This window comes from Amblyomma maculatum, unplaced genomic scaffold (genome assembly GCF_055883805.1).
Source record: "Amblyomma maculatum isolate TAMU_Amacu unplaced genomic scaffold, ASM5588380v1 scaffold_19, whole genome shotgun sequence".
In the NCBI taxonomy this organism is placed as follows: domain Eukaryota; kingdom Metazoa; phylum Arthropoda; class Arachnida; order Ixodida; family Ixodidae; genus Amblyomma; species Amblyomma maculatum.
The window spans coordinates 5,550,961-5,557,500 of NW_028146744.1; positions in this window are offsets into that span (position 1 = coordinate 5,550,961).

Here is a 6,540-nt window from a genome sequence, read left to right on the forward strand (position 1 = left end):
AGATAGGGTCAAAAACCCATTCTCCAAGTGTTTGGCCCAAGATAACCCCAACACCAGCAAAGCAAGCAACCATTGTTTTACCAAAGAGTACCCAACACCACTGAGGATTGGTCCCCAAATGCTCAAACCACTAGGCTGCAACTAAAGTCAAGGGATGCTATGCGTTCCGCAGTATTACCAGTATCAAAGATTATGGAACTCGTCATTTAAATGGTAGTCGGCACCTGGGACAGAGCAAGTATTCCCTGATTCTCTTATGGACAGGGCAAAGGTAGTTATAGTGTGTGTAAGAATGATTTTACCTGTGCATAAATGCCTGCCACACCTAGAATGCTCCCTTTATGCAGTCGACCAAAAAGCAGAAATGTTTGTCTCAGGAAGACAAGCCTTAAGCATCATTTCAGCAAGTCACTCAATGTGACGGCTATCAGGCAAACCAGCACAGCACTTGAAAACTTCATGCTCTAAAAACAAATGTGGGGACACGCAAGCTCAGCATTTACCGCTATGACACAACAGCTTTTATGGCTCCTGTCTGCAGACTCTCGTTCGTGTGAATCGACTTTGCTATTGCTAACACCTAGTATTTATTCTATGATACATATCAGTCGCGTATACCTGTAAGTTATCCAATTATGTGGAAGACCACTTGTTTAGATACCTATAAAGCCCACTGTAACCAAGCTGTACGGATGTGTTTCCATGGCCTAAGGGTTGCCTGCCTTATTACCCAAAGATCCTGCAAAGTTTATCACCTCACACATTCATCTCAAAGGTGAAGCCAGAGACAACACATTGAGTACTCGATCATGTCACCTGTCTGAAATGTGCCCAAGATTTTTCCACTCACAACGTCGCATTTTGTGCAGAAAAGAGGCTTTAACGTTGCTGCATAAAAAAAAAGCAAGAAGCCAATAGCTGAACATCTACGCTACATTAGGCTCTGCTGGCTCGCAAGACATTTGACCCCGGTGCCAACAGCCAAGTTATAGATGCAGCTGTGGCAGAGGCTGTACCACAGAAACAACAGATGAATGTGGTCAAGATAAAATGAAATCGCTTTGTTCACAAATTCTTCAATACATCATGAAAAAGAATGGCTCACTTATGGATAGTATGACGTCTACTGTGTTCAATAGGATTGTACCTTCAGGAAGTTATCTTTTGAATGCAATCTTAAGAATATATTGTGGTGTTCAATTTAGGCTGTACACATAGCAGACGTGCAAAATATGGAACACATTCTGATGGTTAAATGCAGAGAGGATTGCTGAAGCTGATAAAATCGGAAAGCATAGGGATACTAGATAGCATAGAAAACAAATGTGACAATAGGATAGGTGTAAGTGAAGCTAGTGCAGCTGTCACTTATGAGAGCAAAAAGTTATACAACTCAGTACTAGCACAATGGTACAAAATGTTGAAAAATGATGATGAAACAAAAGTGTCCTTGAAAGTGCTTCTACATAAATGAAATGAAAGTGACTGGCACAAAATTTATGCTCCTTCCTTAAAATTCTCAATTTAAAGCTCACAAAGAACAACGAAGATAAGGCTACAAAAGCAACTACCAGAAAAAAAATAATGAAGCAATCATTCGATAAACATCTCGAGTGATGAAGCCATGCTCCAATGACTTGTGAGCTTTACCAACCTTCTTTTAACATATGTGAGTGCCGGAGGGCATGTGGCAGCGGTAAGAATATGTCAAGAAGCAACTGGCCCAGATAGCAGCCTCATAATAGGGGTATGGAAGGTCTACACACAACGCTATCATGGAGGGAGATATTTTATGGAACAAGATATGTAGCAATTCACAAAAGGAGCAAAGCATTTTGTAGAGCTGCAGTCAAAAATTTATGAAGGACAATCTTATCAAAAAGTTTTTATTTCATTCCTGCACTTGTTCGTCATTATTGTGATGATGGGTTATATAGTGTAACATGAAATGTCAAGCAATTTATCTCGTACACAAATGAATGCACTCTTTCCCCTGCGAAGCCACCTTCAAGAACTTTTGCCAGTGGGTGCACATGCACATCAATATCACCTAGTTACAAAACAGAGAAGTCAATAGTTGCCTTTGTAAAAAAAATGAATACAAAAATGTTCATTGATAGCCGAGCCACACAAATGATGCAGAGGTTAAACAGGTTATCTGGGATCTTGATTAACATGACTAAAAAGCATCAGTAATTGCAGTGCAAAGTGAAAATGGCAAATTTTGCAAAAGTGGAATCTAAAATTGCCAAAATGGGTTGACAAGTTGGCGGGGGCCTCATATTTCGCGCATACAACAATGAAAGACAATGACCACGAAATAGATGCACAAATTATCTTTGAGAAAACTAGTTGATTGTTGTTCATCTACATTCAGCATATGAAGGAAGCAATAGAAAACAAGCATAAAGGCAACCAAATACAAAGAAGCACAGCTCGCTTCACTCTGCAGATTGTGGAAAAACACAGTGGGCACCTCACGTTTCACCCTAGTAGCACACAAGATAGGTGTAACGAAATGGAGTCTGCTATGGTAAACGACTACAGACACATCCACCAGGGTACACATATGTCAAATATTCTCACTGAAGTAGTACGTCGCAGACTGCCTGCTTGCCACGAACACCAAAGTGAATTGTGAACTATTGGTGCACGCACGTCCTACAGAGAATGGCACTTCTGGAGGTAGAAGGAGAACGTTTTTGTACCTTCCTGCGTTTCATTGACATGAAGCACTTAATAAAATGCACACTGAGTTTAAGCAGAACACAAAAAAGCAAAGTATACAACAAAGAATGACAGCTCTCAGTGAGGGCCACAGCACTTGTAGAATACACTCAGTATGTCTACAGATGGTAGAAAAAAATTTATAGCACCAAAGAAAGGTTTGGTTTGGTTTGTGGGGTTTAACTTCCCAAGACGACTCAGGCTATGAGAGACGCCGTAGTGGAGGGCTCCGGAAATTTCGACCACCTGGGGTTCTTTCACATACACTAACATCGCACAGCACACGGGCGCCTTGCTTTTCGCCTCCATCGAAAAGCAGCCGCCGAGGCCGGGATTCGATCCCTCGTTTTTGGGAACAGTAGTCGAGCGCCGTAACCACTGCGCCACCCCAAAGCTGAACTTGGTTCTTGCACATGCTATCAACAAAATGTACACCAAAGAGATGGTTATATCCCAAAAGCACAGAAAAAATTAAGACTTGGACGGCTTTTCAGCAGTATGCTATCGAACATGAAGCAGTAAGAATGTGCACATTGATCACTTGTGGCATATATCAAAATCTTGACAGCGAGTGAAAATCTCAAGTGCAGGTGATGAAGTTGTTCCTGTCCGAGTTAATATAAATGTTGCATGTCCTCTTCCTTGTACTTGTTGATGTTCCTGCTGCGATTACCATTTGCAGGTGGCGTCAATGTCATGTGATCTGCACACACTACAAGCTGTAACAATCTTCAAAAAGAGCTGTCCATCTGCACAGCACTTCACATCTGATGTGGCCGTCCAGGGACAAGGCGTGGCCTCCCAGATTATACAAGCCTAGCAGAGAGGTCAATGATGTTGAATATGGCCCCAGGACTTCTCACCACATGATGACTCAGATCAGAAGTGCTGCAACGGCTGCACAAGGTCCACACGATCACCTGCAAATGTTTAGTGCCTAAATTATATGCAAATAAAATATCAAACACGCATGGCACAGGAACATTCAAAATCATCAATGCTGCAAGCTAAGCTGCGGTAAAGTGTAATCTATGAATGCAAGAAATGGTCAGTGCAAAACCTATACCTAAGTGAACCATTTCCGTAACAGGTAAAGACGGCTTGGTGGCGGAAAATGTAGTGCGAAGGTTAACTTTTTCTTTTTTTTTTGCAACTAAAGGATCGACTTATATGAGGCGATTTCACATGTTTTTCGTTTCTCGGTCGTCGAAACCTTAACCAAGAAGTCTTGACAACTACGAGCACACTCAGTTTTTTTTTTTAAGTTCGTGCAGTGTAGAGAAGTTGAAGAAAATTATAATGCGTTGTAGAAATAGGCAGCTAAAAGCAACGCAAAATGCTGATTAAAAATATCGGATTCGCCGCATGCGTCCTGTAAGTATTCCTGTAATCTTCAGTCAATTCCCGCCTGCGTACAACTTGAATGCGAATGACGCTGTATGAACAGTCACCTTTGCAGGTTTTCCTATTGCACTTACCTCTGTGATGCTCGACGTGCTGCACCATTTCCAGCAGACTGACTGCGTTGCCTTGCTGGTCGACACCCATCGAGAAGCCCGACACATTCCGGGAGCTCGCTGCTCGGCCGAACAAATACATTTCGTGCCATCCTACATCAGAGGCGTTCACCACTGCCGATTCCACCCGAAACACCAGTAGCTCAACAGTTCAACACTCCGAGCGCTGGGCAATTCTCGCCTCGGAGCTTGCAAAGCCGCCACACTACACTCCTCGGATCTGACTGTACTGACGAGCTATCTTTCAAGACAATTTGACAGCATTGCTGTGCTGCAGCAATTCCTCGATCACTACTTGCAGACGACGAACGGCACGAAGACCACTCGTAAGCGTACAAGTTCTTTCCTTCCTCTATGTAAGCGTACCTCCCTCCATGGCCGTCGCCATTGCTGGGTTATCATAACCGTTAAAACAGAAGCTTGGGCATGTTGGTAATCCATTGTGTAGATTACTATTCGCAGCGCTCGTCTTGTCTTCCTTCGTCCCTGTCGTTTTTCGCGCTGTTCTACACAATTATCATAACCGCGCAGACCAATGATTTCTTACCATGGGAAGAAAGGGTTTGAAATAAGAAAGCAGTTAGCGCCGTCACGCGGCCGCACGCTTCTGCCCCCATTAGAGATTGTCTCAAACGTCTTTTATTTCATACTCGCTCATAATTTGCCTTTCTATTGCGTTTAAAAAGCCATACAAGGTGTATATAAAGTTATCCTTTTACTTTTAATAACAAGCTAAGAAACTACGGTAGGCTAACGGCTGCATAAATCACCTTGCTTGTCGCCATAGTCTCATTAGCATAATTCGGGTACCTCGCCACTCGGCGAAATTATAGCGGCCAAACGTCAGCATTTTCGGTAATGGCGGCACATCAGTTACGTCATGACGCGTCAATTTGACGTAATCTAAATATGCTTGCGTATCACGTGTTTCACGTGACATAGCTCCAGCCAATCAAATTCGAGCATCCGCTCCTTCCCAGTATGCTATTATTTTTATCACATTGGTTAGTCGAGCGTAAGTGTTCTGCAAACCACCACCAGTAACTTTGTTTCCACTCCAAAATCATTTGTATTTGTCATACAGGCAACAAGGATAGCTCCGGTTGAAATCAATTTTCACGGCTACGTCATTTTGTTCAGTTCAGTTCAGTTCAGTCGTTCAGTCGTGTCCGACTCTTCGTGACCCTATGGACCATGTCACGCCACGCTTTCCGGTCTTTCACCATCTTCCTAACATCACATAACTTCATCTGCAGTGCCTCGAGGATGCCATCTAACCATCGCGTTCGCTGCCTACCCCTTCTCCGGCAACCCTCAACCATTCCCAACACCAAATCTTTCTCCAGCGACTCCTCTCTTCTCATCAGATGACCAAAGTAGCTGAGCTTTAACTTTAGAATTTGACCCTCCAATGAGCAGTCAGGGTTTATGGTCGACAATATCGACTGATTTGACCTTCTGGCAGTCCAAGGAACTCTCAAGAGTCTTGGCCAGCACCACAATTCAAATGCGTCAATTCTTCGGCGGTCAGCCTTTTTCACAGTCCAACTCTCGCAACGATACATCACAACTGGAAAGACCATAGCACGAGTTATACGGATCTTGGTTGGCAGACTGATGTCTCTGCTCTTTACTAGGCGGTCAAGGCTAACCATTGCTCTCTTTCCCAGAAGCAGGCGTCTCCTAATTTTATGGCTGCAGTCTCCTTCCGAGGTAATTTTGGAGCCCAAGGAGAGAAAATCTGTCACAGCTTCCACTTCTTGTCCATTGATGCTCCAGGACTTCATAGGGCAAGACGCCATGATCTTTGTCTTTTTAATGTTCAGTTTAAGCCCAAACTTCTCACTCTCTTCTTGTACGCTCTCTCGCTTGTACGCTTCTCGTAACCGCTAAAAGTGCTTGCCTCAACTGATGGTTTCGCGTCACAAATTTGAAGCACGTGACTCTTTTCAGAGCCAATCAGAGAGACAATATGGTGCCGCCAGGGGAAGGCGAATATCGAGGATCGGGCCCCGGAACGGTGCCGGCAGCGAGCGCGGGGGACGGGCGCTCTAAACGAGCGCACTCCCTGGTCGTCGCTAGGCCTACATTGTTTCGCTTGGGCGCCACAGCAGACGACGCTTGGAAATTGAGCAGGGCTGTAGTAAACGGGCTACTCGTAGAACTGCCTACTATAATCACTTGGTCTCACAATGAAAGCAAGATATCATTTATCACAGCGCCACCTTGGAAGATGAGCTAATGTAACCTGAATGCTTAACCAACTTCTTATAGAATATTGCTGGACTTAAGCCTT